This window comes from Bacillus rossius (genome assembly GCF_032445375.1).
Source record: "Bacillus rossius redtenbacheri isolate Brsri chromosome 4 unlocalized genomic scaffold, Brsri_v3 Brsri_v3_scf4_2, whole genome shotgun sequence".
NCBI lineage: Eukaryota > Metazoa > Arthropoda > Insecta > Phasmatodea > Bacillidae > Bacillus > Bacillus rossius.
The window spans coordinates 34,818,173-34,834,161 of record NW_026962011.1 but is presented as its reverse complement, the minus strand read 5'-3'; the positions used below and the strand labels follow the sequence as shown (position 1 = coordinate 34,834,161).

General features: G+C 38.2%; 1 long non-coding RNA gene across 4 annotated transcripts in view; it reads right to left on the bottom strand.

Annotated features, from left to right (window-relative positions):
- Positions 1-272: 272 nt before the first annotated feature.
- Positions 273-15,989, bottom strand: part of LOC134542364 (uncharacterized) — a 67,799-nt gene continuing 52,082 nt past the window's right edge. The window contains exons 2-5 of one of the 4 annotated variants that reach the window (XR_010076787.1): positions 7,322-7,446; positions 5,723-6,041; positions 2,803-2,924; positions 273-1,247 (exon numbers count right to left, since the gene is read on the bottom strand). This is a non-coding gene — a long non-coding RNA (uncharacterized LOC134542364). The remainder of the gene's footprint in view (positions 1,248-2,802; positions 2,925-5,722; positions 6,042-7,321; positions 7,447-15,989) is intronic. The other 3 variants (XR_010076786.1, XR_010076784.1, XR_010076785.1) reach the window with 3 other exon arrangements.

Here is a 15,989-nt window from a genome sequence, read left to right as displayed (position 1 = left end):
AAATATTCTACGTAGCTGCACCAGCAGCGAATTCTAGCGACGGGTGCGGAAACTAAGTGTGATTCGCACCAAGAAATATAGCTTAGTTGAAAACACAATCTTCGTATATTTACTTATCACGTTCGGCAACATTTTTATAAAGAATTCTACGTTAAATTACGTGTCCGAATTCCGTATTATAAATGTTTGTTTGTAACACGGGAACACATGAATTTGCTCGTTGCCAAGGTTATATGTTACACATTTTTGGCGAATACTGAAAGACACGCTCACATTGTTAAATATTTTATTTATTTAATTTATATAATTTAACTTCATAATTACAGATAATTTTTCTTAAATTTAACACAACAAAGCAAGCTTTATGCTACATGAGGTATTTTAACTTTTTTAACTAAATTATGGAAAAAAATTATCTATAAAAAAGACACAGCAAAAAAATCTTAACGAAAGAAAATAAAATCCTACTTAATATTTTTAATACTAAATTGTATAAAGGAGCAAATAATTCTATATAAGATAAAGAATTAAAGCGATCCAATAATAGGCCTATATAAAATTCAAAATTACGATTCAAAGAAAAATACACGTAGCCTGGGTACCTTCATAAGCTACCATAGAAAAGAAAATCCTACTTAAATATTAAAGATATTTCATAATCAATTAAATTAACTAGCCAAAGTGTGATAGGTTATCTTTTTTATTTGAAGATTACTTTTAATTTTTAATTTGTTAGTAAAAATAGCTACAATCTCTCTGATATTGTTTAATGAAGTAGAATTAGGTATGTGTAGATTTATTTTCTGTCAATGGCATGAACTAAGTACATAATTTAACTTGTCTAAGTACATACCTACTAGTTATCTCAACTCTAATGTACAATCTTTTAATATCTTAGAATTATAGATACCCTAACCAATTTATAAAGGTATATGGTTGAGCAAGGATTTTTTTCTAAATAACATGTAATTTTTTTTTTGGTGTTGCAATAATTGGTTTGAACAGATCGTTAGTTACCATACTCGCCACCAGAGGAACACAACACACGTTACTCAGGGTTTTCTTTCTCTTTTTACAAAATGTACATCACATGACAGTAAGTAGGTATTATGTCTTGCAGCCATGGAGTGCTCGGATATCACATCTCCTGCCTGTCCGGTGGTTTCTCCATCTTGAATTGTCGCTTCTGCGAAGTTGGCAGCAGTTCTCGGTCCTGCGCCGCAACTCCTCGGTCCAGGGGGTGGACTCTACAGGAAGCAGTGGGCTGGTTAGTACAATAATTAGCTCAATTCTTAATACAAACTAAAAAAAAAAAAATCAAGCTAATGTATTTTACTTATATTTAAAAGATTAAGTTTTTAATTACTTGTTTTTTTTTTCAAATTCATGAAACCCTCAATTTGTTACTATTTTTAAATATATTGTTAAGAACGTGACATTGGCCGGGACATGTGCAGGTGCAGAGCTGGCTGGCGACTGCAGCAATATGATACACACCGCGCGCGCCTGGAAGATAACAAGGATTGTCGCTTTTCCCCCTCCTTCCCACCACTCCTTTTGACACTTTATATGGTTTATAGTTTATGGTATAAGATATCAATAATTAATAATATAACGACTAATATTTGATCGTGAAAATAATATTAGACTTTCTTCCACCTTTCTTAAAATTTAATGTTTATGACTTAACCCTCTCTTCCATAACACCACAGAATTTGTAATCAGCGTCCTTCGTAAACTGGAGGTGAAAATTTTTAACAGCGCGGCCCAAGATAGCAGCGTGTCCATAGACAATGAAGGCAGGTGCACATCACGTGACTCGGCAACACAGCAGCCGTGGTTTGGGCGGTTTGGACGATAGTCTGAAGTGACGCCAATGTGACCATAGGCATCTCTTATTGGACCAGTGTATAAGCTGCATGAATAGCGTGATAGGGGCTCTGTAACAATCACAATTCAATTCAAAAATTTTCCCAGCGATCAATCAGCTAGTCATCGCAATCGACTTTTTTCGTGACATCACGGGACACACATCACGTCACGATCATTACAGTAACCGCAACGAACGAGAATTAAATTTTGAGCAAAGCATAGTCTACCTACGTGTGACTGGTGGATTTAGTCTACGAAATTTAAAGTCAGTCGTGACGTCAGCAGCATTAAGACAGCTTCAGCACGGCAGTTGGCCAGTCTCGAAGTTTCCAACAAGTTCCTAACCGCCACTACTTTCTAAGCACATGCAATGTTTTATGTTTTTAACAAGTTTTAAGGCGCGGTCTAACTCGCCATGTTGAATTTTTTTTCCTCTTCTCGTCATTCCTTAGAGTTATGGGCTATTTCTGTGAATTTAACACTAATTTATAGCTGTATTGCATTTGAGATGTTTACTAAGTGTTATGTAATGGGTGTAAAACGCCCGCTCAAGTGATAACATATACAAACACTTGTGCGTCTTTTTACAACCGTTACATAACTCTTGGCGAATGTCTGTTGAAAATATTTGCGACAAAACCACAAACGCAGGAGAGGTAGCTAAAATGTTAAATTTACAATGTTAATTTTTATATTTATTTAACTATTAGTAACGAAGATATATATTGAAAACAAAAATGAACACGGTGTGTGTATAGCAGGCGGCGAAGCTGTGAGAGATGCCAGCCACTGAGCAACGCGACTCGACGGCACGGGGAAAGAGGTCGCTCTGGCACCACGTGCCTAACGTTGATATCAGAACACTGTGCGCTCGGCCTGATGGAGGTTTTCATGTATTACATGTTCCCTGATAGCATAGTTTTTATCCACCTGTGCACGTACTTCCTCGTCGGTTCTGCGGGCTCAGGTGTCGCTGAAGCATACCCCAGAGTAACATGTAGGCAGAACTTTCCTCACAAGAATGGTTTCTTCTGGATAGAAGCACTTCTAGGCTGGAAAAAAAAGTAAAATTGTCTACATATAGGTAGGTTTAGTAAGTTTAAGTTTTTTTGACTTGATGTAAGCTTTTGGACATACGCCATTGCTAAGCACACGTACCTATGTCTGTAGAAGACTTACGTGTGCTTAGCAATGGCGTAGGCCTATGTCCAAAAGCTTACATCAAGTCATGCACTCCCATTGCACAAATATTTCAAAGATAATTACATTTTTTTGGCGTGTTATTTCGAGAAAAAAAAAATTATATATAGTACAGTTGGTGTAATTTGACACAAATTTTCTAGAAAATAAAATTGTGCTACAGGCTATCGTTAGAAGTGTTAACTTGAACAATTAAAGGCGATAAAATTATAAATCGCTCTAAAGTAGCTACACGTTGTTCATTAACAACTAAAAGCTACAGAATTAACAAAAAAATTTGCAAGTAGAACAAATTAGCATGTTCAATGTTCGTGTAAATTTACTCAACGATTGAGTAAAATAAACTGACGGTTGTGGAAAAAATTACACACAATATACCTATGCATACGTAAATTTATATAAGTTATCACAAAGTAAAAATACACGAACAACTATGGCATATTTACTAAACCATAGCAATTGTACTTTTAAACTTTTTATAGTATTTTTACTTGAGCACAAGAGTAAATAATAACTAAATAAAAAATATTTAAAAAAACTTTTTTCATGCGGACTTAAAAGTAGACAAAATAATTTATCCTAGCCCCGTAAAGATTTATAACCCCGCATACAGATAGTATATTGTAAAATTTAAAACGGAAAACGTATGGACATTAAGGAGTGATAAAACGTACACAACAGTTAATTCAATAAAATTTTTTGTGAACTACTCATGCATAAATTATCTATTGTAGTTCAAATAATTTGCAGTGTAATAAAATTGTTAGTGAACTATTCATGCATTAATTGTTTATTGCATGCGTCCTACGTTTTTCGTTGTAAATCTTACTAGTTAATCAATAGGTGATACAAATCAACACTCACAAATTTTTATGACTATCTATATGCGATTAGGTGTCTGTATGATGTTATAGGTAAATCTTTACGGGGCTAGGAGAAATTGTTTTATACTCATCAGTTCATTTTAAAAACTCTTTAGATATTATTTTTTAATTAATTATTATCTGCTTATTAGTCTTTTGAGCTTGAAATTTTGCAAGTAATTTAATTTAATCTTTAGTTCAGCTTAAGTATCTGAATGTATTTACAACCCCATACAGATTGTAACGAAAATTTGTGATTTTAAATTTTAAATGCCTATAAAATACTTGTAAGGTTTAAAACTAAAAATGAGTGTCGCTTGCAATATAGGCCTATAATATTACGGAGACAAGCCGTGATGGACAAACCAGATGATAGTGCGTGCCGAATTCAATGCAACGCCATTTATGTATTGACGAAGTTCTAAACTAAACTGTTGCCAGCGCCGTTAGTCCGCTAGTCGTCGTGAACTTTTCTAAGCGGACGGGTTCACCAAAGAGAAGGATAGGAAGTTGCCAGACCTTACCTACTATATGACCGTGTGGCGGAATTTCACCTATCCCTGTATGCGGAATATAGGCACCGCCTGCGAGTACTGCGTTATGCATCCTGCAACACTATACTGTTCTGCTCGTAGCCTGATACCACGAATCCGGGAGCTTTGCCAAACAAAACCAAACAAATTTGTAACGAACAAATAAACAAACCGAAAATAAAGCGAAGTAGGTAAGTAATATTGAATCTTCATCCAGTTCTGGGCTATGTTCAAGGTTTAAAAGTCTCTAGCTCATCGGGAAGTTAGTTTAAAATCGATTGCAAAATTTGTACCGAACAGACAGGAAGACAGAAAAGAGAGCGAGTTAAAAAAAGTTTTAAAATACAACAATTTATGTTGTGTAAAATTACACTATTGCCAGAGGAGACTCTGTTTCCGCATACATTTATTATAAAATTCAACGTTTTCGTAAAACATTGTCGTGAAACTTTTCTGACGCGAAAAGGACAGAATAGGTATAGTCTATAATCAGTCAAAAATATATATAAAGAGAGTACTATGCTATGTATGTTGTTGGGCTCGTTTTCGTTCTCTCATTGTGCGATGATTCGTCCACCACAAAAAAAAAACTGACAGAGATGAACAAAAGAATAAGACAGAGAGTGTAGGCCTACTCATGCGCTTGTTTCAGAAAATGGATATTGATATAGAAATTCTATACAGTCAGCTTTGAATGCCTTGAATTATATATAAGCTACCAGTACGCTAGCGTTCCACCTTGTTTAACCAGCAGCGTAGAGAGCGCTTTCGAGACAGTCCCTGCATTTCCCGCACAGATAGCGCTACCTGTTTAGGATTTCATAATTCGTTCAGAGATTTGTTGTGTTCCACATGGCAGAATTGTTTGAAGAAACAGTAACACACACAGTTTTTCTTTATGGTGTGAAAATTTCAACAGTGAGTAATATTTATCGTTAATTAATCATTGTTGAATATTCAAAAATTATTGATTTCCTGAGCAGTTATTTTGAAGTGAGTAATTTCTGTGTTCATTCGTGGTTATTAATTTTTTTTAATTTTAATTAAATTTTTAATTAATACAAAAAAAGGTTAGGAATCTTAAATACTTGGTTAAAAAAAATGAACGCCAAAATACCCAAAGCGGTATTTTTTTTTTAGAATATTTTCTTCTCTCCCCCCCCCCCCCTTTTTTCACTCGACCCCCCCCCACCCCCTCCTTCTCACTCTCTCTCTCTCTCTCTCTCTGCCTTTTACCCCTTAAAATTTACTTACGAGTAGAGGATTGAATTGCCAAAGAACTTTCACTTCTATCACGTGTACTGAATTACACGTGTTCTTTTTTTTACAGTGTAGCTTCCAGGCTGTCGCGCAGGAACCGCCGCTTGGTTGACGACGCCCACGGCGCGTGATGCCGCACGGCGCACGGCGCACGGCGCACGGTGTACGGTGTACGGCGTACGGCACACGGCGCACGGCGCACGGCGCACGGCGTACGGCGCACATAGGACGAGGAGATGAGGCATGACGGCGGGATAACATGCAGAGCGGGCGACGGTGGCGCCGCTGGCGGCGATCGCTGCAAGTGTTAGTCCTGGAGACAAGTCAGTGTGCTCTAACTCTACACTGTTAAAAAAATTTCACCTAGAATCTACGAACAACGCTGGTTACGTATTACCCAGAGTTATTCGTAAATTTATCGTTCTTTGTCTTCGTAAATTTACGGGTACAGTGTTTTCTTACGTTGAACTTAAACCCACAAGAATAATCTACATAAAATAAATAACACTGGTTAAGACTCATGCAAAAAAAAATTTCTTCCATGCGTCCTTTTTATACCGTAAAAAAACTAATTTCAAAAGTTTAAATTCAACGTAGTTTCCATGTAGTTCCATTTATTTTAAATAACGTTTATTTGAGGTAATTATTCGTAGAAAATTCCGAAAATTTACTGCAATTTATAATTGTGTAACCAAGAATATCATTAAACCATTCATAACTAGTTGAATTTCATTGCAAAACGTCTCCAAGTAAATCCGAAATGAAGCAGTTTTATCAGTTTTCCAGTCGATTTTCGCTGACTCGCAGTACCTAGTTTAAACAGAATTGTGTTTTACAGTGTTGATCGTTCTGGTTTTACCATAAAATCATTGCTCTTTTGACATAAAATCCTTTTAAAAATAATATATAGAAGCTGATTTTTTTTTGCATTCACAAATTGTGAAGTGATTTAAATAATTGTGATTTGATGATAATTATTATTGAATACATTAGATTGAAAAATTTTTAACTTGTTACATTTTTACAATTCTTTAATATAATACTGACTCACTTTATTTTCTTTATTTTATTTTTTATTTTCTTCTTTTTTTTTAGTGAAAAGAGTTCTTATTTATGGTAGCTATTGGATGCATTGGTTCTACAATCAAAACGGATGGGATTCATTATTAACCAAAAACAGCTGCTTTAAAATACCCTGAGATACACATTTAATTTCTAATTAGACGTTTAATCGTGTAACTCAATATGTAAGTCTACAACTCAAAAGATACACACCACCATGGAAGAATACATTCCCTTAACTTTTACCTGAATTTATTAACTGACTTGCAATTTTTTTTTATCTTTCTGATTTGTAATGGTATTTAAAAATAAAAATAAGAGAGAAATCTGAGTCATTGTAGTTCACGTAAGCTGGTCTTAAGTTCATTTTTTGATTTCCATTGTCCATTTTCAAATTCCCTCCCCCGCCCCCCCAATCAAAATTAGCGTTAATTATAAACAAATATTTGAACAAGCATGTATACCTATGTTTTATTTTCGAATACCTGGTTACTGTTAATGACACTGAATATTGTAACCCGCAGTTCTTACCGCTTAAGTGGTTTCTGAGGCGTGCTTTTGGGAATATCTACACTTGGTCATCAGGTCTTCATGGACCTTTATCTTCATTTTGGCAATAGCGTTATTTCAAAGCATCGCTTCACGATGGTGTTTACCTGAAAGAAAAGAAAACATACATAAATAATTATTTATACTTTAGCTTTTTGTGCATAACTTCGTTTAACTCAGAACACAAAACCAAAAATTTTTGAAATTTCAGTTCTTATTTAATATGTAATTTCTTACTGTAGAATGGAAGATAGCCAATATAAAGCATGTTCGGTCGCATTTAATTAGATATTCTATATCACACCAAAATTTAACCATTCAAAAATTAAATGTTAATTTCTATGAAAAAAAAAGTATTTGAAAAACCTTACCCTGTTTTAATATAATATTGTAGATATCTATGTAAACCACACCTGGTTGAGGAATTTGGATTAAATTTGGTAACTTAGTTAGCCTATTTATTAAATTTTTAAATACGTAGCTACCTATGTTCTAATAAACTAATTATTGTGAATGTTGGTTGACAAACACTTTTAAAGTAAACCACAAAGCATATTACGTAATCAGCATTAAGTCCAAAATACACCCACACAATTTCAAGAAAAATTACAGCAAAAAGTTAATATTTTAGGTTCTCCATAAATCAAAGCCACTTGTTCCAGAGGTCTGGACTCCAGGCTTGTCAGCCCAAGATCCCAGGTTCAATTAATAAGTGTTGGGTGGGGATTTTCACTTGTAGAACATTTCTTTCGCGGATCCAGGACTGAATATTAAGTCGCCGTTCTCGTCCATTCCGCAGAAAGCCATAACAAACCACCGCAGAGTCACTCTGTCATGAGAGCCTCTTCTGGCGTCGCCACTCAGCGTCATCATCATCATCATAAAAATAACTTGCTTTACTTATCAAGGATTAGAACAATTACCTAACACTTAGTTGTTGACATGTGGCCTCATGTGCTTCTACCTAACTATTTCATAAGATTTTGATTTTAATTACTTCCCAATACATTCTCTAAGAAAAACAGTTTATGTTAAAATATGGTGACATAATTAGAAATGTCGCCAAAAAAAATAGACATTTCATAAAAATAATTTTAAAACATTTCAGAAATAACAAAAACCCTTGTCGTGCTGGATTTTTTTTTTTTTTAGGTATAAGACAAAATTATTATAAAACTAAACAACTTCACTGATTTCAAATAAATGTTGTAGCTATTTAGTGATAGTTGAATGTTTTCGCGGCAAAAACGTTTACCATTGCTATCTATAGTCTGATCCATGCTTAGATTGCAGTACAGAGGAGAGAGTTGCCTGATTATAACTACACAGCTTAGCAATATTTGAAACTTTTTTTTGTAGTGTACCTACCTACCATCTTTAATTAAAACAAATTTCAATATTATTTTTAATTTTACTAGGCCTATTTTTAATTTATTTGGAACCTAAATTAGTGTATACTTATTGACGGCATTTTCACAGCTGTAGTCATTCTGACAGAAAATAATAATTCAATGCTATACACCCAAGTAGTATAGTTTGGGGGCTACTGGCACAGGGTCCAGGGTGAGGTGCGAGGTGCCGAGCCACATCTCTGACGTCACGTCCATCTCTGGGTATCGAACCGAGGACAGGAGCGGATCGAATCAATATGTAAATTAATGAGTGATTTATTTAATTAATTTTGGAACTTTTCCCGAATTTCTAGCTAAATAATTACGGATTTTCAAGATGGCGGTCTTGATGTCTGATAGGATGATGGTCGTAGAGGATTTAAAGTCTCTTTACGGATGTTGAACATGGTTTATTGAAATTATTATTTTTTACATAAAATTAAACATTGCATCGATCGGGTATCGAACCGAGGACGGGAATCGATCGAATCAATATGTAAATTAATGAGTGATTTATTTAATGAATTTTGGAACTTTTCCCGAATTTCTAGCTAAATAATTACGGATTTTCAAGATGGCGGCCAAATTTCAAGATGGCGGGTGTCACAGTAATAATTGATTACTGCACTCTAGCGGATAAGAACTAAACTAACATGGCGTCAGCGCACTCTCGCCGACGATACATTGATGATGGCTTCCAGCATCGAAGACAAGATGGCGGACATGACGTCATACTAGGTGACGATATATATGCTTTGAAAAAAAGTGGTGGGAGTCAGTCTGCCTGCAACCACCATTGAGGAAGGAGCCTGTCGCCATTTTTAATTTTTTTTTGCCCTCACCGGGTTCGAACCGAGGACTCCGAACTCCGTGTCGTAAAAGTACAATTTTTAAATATTTTTCATTAAAATTTTATTAAATGAACTTTTTTATAAATTTTAAAAAAAATTTCGTTAAAATCGGATAATAAATAAAAAAGTTAAAGTTGGCGACTGTAACGGAAACTGCAACGGTGACGTCATCATCCAATATGGCGGAAAACACAACGTCAGAATGTTCGAGAACACAATTACGTCATCCAAAATGGCGGATCCAAGATGGCGGATCAAAAATGGCCGCCGTGATCTACTTTTCCCATTACGCCGTGTCTCGTTACGATGTGTCCCGTTACGTTCATCCAAGATGGCCGCCGTGACGTCAGAGGTGGACGTGACGTCAGAGATGTGGCTCGGCACCTCGCACCTCACCCTGGACCCTGTGCCAGTAGCCCCCAAACTATACTACTCACCCATTTTTTTAAAATTGAATGTCATTAAAAAACGTTGACTAATAAATTGAAACCAAAGTGACGTCTTTCAATTACCTACTACTCCTCAGGAAAACATTATCTATTATTATCATATAATACTAAATACAACAGGAAAATGTATTTCCATATTTCTCATTGCAAATTTTACTTCACTAAATACAATGTTTCAGATACATTATAATAAATTTTGTATTACAATATTAAGTTGTAGATCTAAAACATTTTTGCTTACCGTGGTGTAAGTATATCTGGCAACATAGCACTCCGAAACAAGGACAGTGCTAATGGCAGAAATCATGCATTAGGAAGAGAAAGTAAATGCACATTTAAATGCACAATTCTATGTAAGAATGAGATGCGCTATAGGAAATGTAATAACGAGATTAATTTACGTGAAGGAAACTGACCTAGCGGAAACAGAACGGAATGTATTAGATTGGAATGAGCTTAAACACGTAAACATAGAGGTCATGAGAGACGATGAAAGGTGATGAGACGCTAATGGAGCATCAACGAAATGAAATGGTGGATGGAGGGGGGGAAATTACCCCGATAAAACCTATCAGCTCCCAGCAACGTCCGCCACAACATTTCCTCAGGTTATACCTGAGACGGGAATTTAACCCGGATCGCCTCGGTTGGAAGGCGAGTCAACTGATCACCGCGACTTATTAGTTATAGTAGTAGCCTATACATGTTAGTTTTAATTTCAAGGCCCTTGCCTACCCGGGCACACACACGGTGTGCAGAGCTTCAGAAAAAAATCCCACGTTGTTACAAGACTTGATGTAAGCTTTTGGACATACGCCATTGCTAAGCACATGTACTATGTCTGTAGAAGAAAACTAAAAAATACCCAAAAGACAAAAACACAAATTAAGCAAAACATTGCTGTTGTCAACAGGATATAAACACTACATAATATTCCATAACAGGAATATGGTCAACAAAGAAAAGAAAAAAAAGAAACATGGACTAAGAGAACGAAAAAAAAAAAAAAACACAAATGATGACAGCACAAATATATTGAACCCAAAAAAATTCAGCACAACAGTTGAAACGAGACAAAAACACGACAAAACGAAAAGACGAAACAAACACAATAGTTTTCCAAAACAGAAGAGAACGAAAAAAAAAAAAAAAAAAACCCACAAATGATGACAGCACAAAAATATTGTTACAGATATCCGAGTGGTGTCTGTACACGAAAAGCACTTAAGAATACGCTGAGGGCGGATGAGTGGTTCTGTTTCCGTAATTCAATTTTAAACTGTATTTTTAGAACAATGGAAGTGGCTAAAACGCGTGTTTTCAGGACAATTTTTAGGCATGAAACATCCGGTGTACATTCTTGAAAGCACCCAAGGGACTTGCCTTACCCCTTTATCTTCATTTCTCCGCCACGCAACACGTCACCGATTACCTCCCACGCTCATCTCACATGTTGGCACGTGTACGACGAGAAGACCACCGCGCGCCAGTCCGCAGAGGTGACACCCCTGACGTGTGTGTTGCGTGTAACCCCTGGGGGATGGCACAACCGGCAGCCTCTAGCCGCGGTGACCTTGGCTACGAGGCGGGCGGTCCTTTCCGCCGCGCGCATCCTCCAATTATATCGCCCGCCCGTTCCCCCCCCCCCCCCCCCCCCGGGCCGGTTTGTCAGTCTCAGGGGAGGGGGGGCTGGTCCGGACCACAAAGCAGTCCTCCCCCCCTCCCCCGGACAAGCTCCTGCGCAGCCATCATAATGCGTCGATGAAGGGGGTGGGGGGTGCGAGGAGCGGACATCAGATGAACCACGTGTCGAGAGGGGGTCACAAGGAAGGGTGGGGCATATAGAGGGGGGTAGAGGTCCGGAGAGGGGCGGGGACTTGGTGCGCATCTTCAGCGACACACCGGTGTCAGAGGCAATCTGAACGCCCATTAGACTGCAATTTGGTATATACATGTAGGTATATGCCAGCGGTTCCTGTCTTGCAATTGGAGGCCGTCTGCAAGAAAAGGCGAGTGACCGGGCCATTCATTCGGGACGCGTTTTCTTCCGCGCTGAATTGTTGTGATTGGAGCGCTGACCTGAAAGGAACTCGACCAATCGCGGAACAAAGACGATGCCACCGTGTTTTTACATGCGACAAGTCCCTATTCGTTGCGCATGCCCGCGTGACGTCACTCGCCTCCCAAACAAGGCGACGCGTGTTCGTTTCCCGGCTCAAGTCGAAACCCGGGGGGGAAACGTGGTGGACGTTGCAGTGCACTGGCGGGTTTCCTCCGGGTGCTCCTGTTCACCCGGCCCTTCATCAGCACATTGCCGCCCTTCTCCAATGACCTCGACGTTGAAGACAATCATGTTCAGCCCGTCTGTTCTATTGCGCGGAGTGTGTGACTTCGTCCCAGAGGCGAAACTGTGACCGAGTGCTAATGCATCGGGGTTTAAAAAAAAAAAAATTGGTTGTCTGTAAAGTCGGTTTATGGACGATAGTTTCACGTGACAACGTCATAACAAAACATTGATGAAATGATTGCATACTTTTATGAATAAAATTGAATAATTTTTATTATATTATCACTATTTTGTATGGATACAAAGAAGGAGTGAAATTAAATCTACAATTTAATTGATAAATTTACTTTTATTTGCACTCATTAATTCAAATATGTTTATTACTTTAACGAAGAGATTATTTTAACTATAACTTTTATACATGTTTGCTATTTAACTTCTTCCAATCTATGTTATTCTGTTAAGGATAGGACGATGATAGGAAGAGTAGGAAACGAATGGGAGTGTTTCAAGTTTAATGTGCCTCGAAAAAGTCAAATCGATGTGTATTCCAATCGAATGGAAGAGAGATAGATGCGGCGCAAGCGTACAATGAGCGTAACGGAACACATCGTAAAGGGACAATTTGCGTAACGGGACACTTTTTCGTGCGTGCAGCCGACGTTCATCGATTTATTAGACGTTGTCACGTCAAAAAAGATAGGTTTCATAGGACGCCATTTTGAACGTTAACAATGTTGCGAGAAGTTAGGAAGTGTTCTGGAAGGGTTAACGCCACACGGACATGCACAGAGACTTGAGCTGGTTGAAGCGAGGGGTGCTCCAAGAAAGTGTGCTGCGACCGCTTGGTTCGGAGTGCTGGGTTCGAACCCGTTACTCTTGCCACATGAGCGTGAGGCAGTGGTGAGTTTGAAGTGAGGGCACTTGCTTTATGAAGTGTTGTGCTGACTGACGAGACGAAGTGAGTGGCCAATGTAGCCACTCACCACCAGAGGCGCTTCATAAATCCAGTACAAAGCGGACCACGAGTTCAAGTAACCAACTAGAGACCGGAAAAATTCGCGAATTCATTTCGCGATAGGCTAAAATACAAATAGTTATACCTCAGTGCTGCCTCTGCTATTGGCTCACAACTCACCTGGATGACTCTTGGCCAATGAGAAACACCCAACCAAAGCTTTATCGAATTTCAGGCTGCTACGTTGGGACGTCTCGCAAGACAGCAGCCAATGAGTGGGTGACATTTGACCGAGTGTACGTAGAACTATGGAGTTCATCCTGCAGGTCATTGAACCCGCGAATTTTTCCGGTCCCTATACCCAACCCCCCGCGTGGTATATCTACTCTGTCCAACTCTTCATCCAGACCACCCTCTGTCTCCTGTGCTCTCCTACACTTAATGCATGCCCCGCAGGGTTTTACCTGGGCCCAACCTATCTCTAGTTATAATCTGGAATTAAGAAGTGAGGTGAGTTAGAAATCGCTGTCATGGCTGGCCAATCCCCGATCCATGCGACCGTTACCTGCACGGCTGATCCCAGCCTTGAATTTGTGTTCTGCAAAAAATATATTCACCTGATGTTCACGACGTGGAAAAAGGCGCGCAAGTCTTCGTAATCAGCATCATTTGTGCGAATTTTTTTCACCCATGTATTACACTAAGGGAATGTCTGTTGAAAATGGCCGAACAATAAATACCAGAGAGGTATCTAGTTAAATTCTATAAATAGCCCTTAAATTAAAGTAATGTCGAAAAAACGAAAGAAAAAAAATGGCACGTTAGAATGAGCCTTAAGGCTTGGTATCAGCCAGTATGCTGTTTTTTCAACATATAAGTATAGGCTAATATCTGATTTTCACCTACGAGACGAGACTGCAGGTATTTAGATGTAACTAAATGAATTTACAAGCTGTATAATATGTGAACGTGTAATATCACGTACCTACCTAATAGAGTAGGTAATAGGTTAATACAATGTTAAGCAATTTTCATATCTCTGACTTAAATTTGTTCAACAGCATGTAGCCTACGAAATTTCAAAAGTTAATTACATTGGCCTATTATTTTCATCACAAACTTATTGCTATATCTGCGATTAAAAAAATGTTTAACGTGCGAAATGTTAAAATTTTCTACCAACAAACAAAAACAAACTCATGCTTGGAAACCAAATTAAATTTTTTGGAGTAAAATCCGTTTGAGAACAAATATTGGTAAGCTCTAGATACTAAGCTAGGCCTTTATTCAAGATCTCCTACAGGTTATTCGTGGTTTTGGCTTGTGTTCCACTGTACAAAAGACACAACCAAAAACAGTTTCCAGAACAAAAGTTTCCCCGCAATCCTATAATCAGTAAGCGTACGTACCTATAAAAATAGTAGTCATTTTCCTGTGTACCGAGAGGTACATGCATGCAGTAAGTTTGACAGTGACGCAGAGGTGCCTACTATAAATCAGAACCACAAAAAAAAATTGATGGTTAAAAGAAGGAAAAGATGTCTCCCCCTCTATATATATGTATATGTGTATATATATATATGTGTGTGCATGTATGTATATATGTGTGTGTGTGTGTGTGTGCTACGGAATGTGTATTTAGGCCTATACTTACCTACATTGGGTGTAGATTTGAGAATTTTAGGAGACACACTGCTGTAGGATTTCCTGCTTTTTCCCAGTTGGTGGAGCGCTTTGTCCTGTTGATTCCAATGACGAACGAGACTCTGGCCCGCTGACTGGTCGGTTCTGGTTTCGCTTCGTGCTACCGGCGTTAAATAATCTTCTGGCCTAACGAGACAGTGACTGACGCCGTGGATGATCTGGGCCGCACGCGCGCTACACTCATGGATCCAGCGTGGCCTAGCCCGAAAGGTGCGGGTAACCCGTTCATCCTCCTTCGTGCTATGGACGGGATTTTCCATTGAGGGGCTGAGGACAAAACCAGGTAAGTGACGAAATACTCATTTCGAGTAAATGGCTGTTGAAGTCCATAGTGTTGCGCATTGTCACTCTGCAAGTATGTTAAGTTAATCATGTATAGATTGTGACACATGTCCATTGTATCAACCGCCGGATTTTTGCCCTGAACAGTTTACATACTTTTGCTTATAAAAATTGTGCTTCCTTAATTTTTTACACAAATGTCAATGTCACTTACCTGGTTTTTGTTCTCAGCCACTCGATTGTTCCACGTGAAACGAGGAATCCCCGGTGAGCGCGAATCATAATCTCGCGTTGATTACGTCCCTGCACTTTGTACACACCGTCCGTCGGTCCGTCGCTGCTACCGATCAAGTAGACTTTTTTGGTAGCCTACATATCCTGCTCTATGGTATCTGTGGTCACTAGACTATGCATTGGCTATACGTGATACGTGATACGCCGTACATGATTGCGGTCTTCTTTTTTGTCGCGAGACTCCCATCAAAGACTCAGGTCGAATAACTGTGCTTTAATTCCGGAATTCGTCCAACCTAAAGGATAAATAGCTTTAGAGTCAACGCTTTGCCGAAACAAACCCTTGAATTTTTCTTGTCGCTAATGACACTGTAAAACCAATAAGCATCGTCCCTAAACATGTGTTGGAATGTAAATTATCAACCTAAATATAGTGAAGAAATTTCCAATGAATCCATTTAACTCGCCTATATTTTTTGGTTAGGAAAATGTTA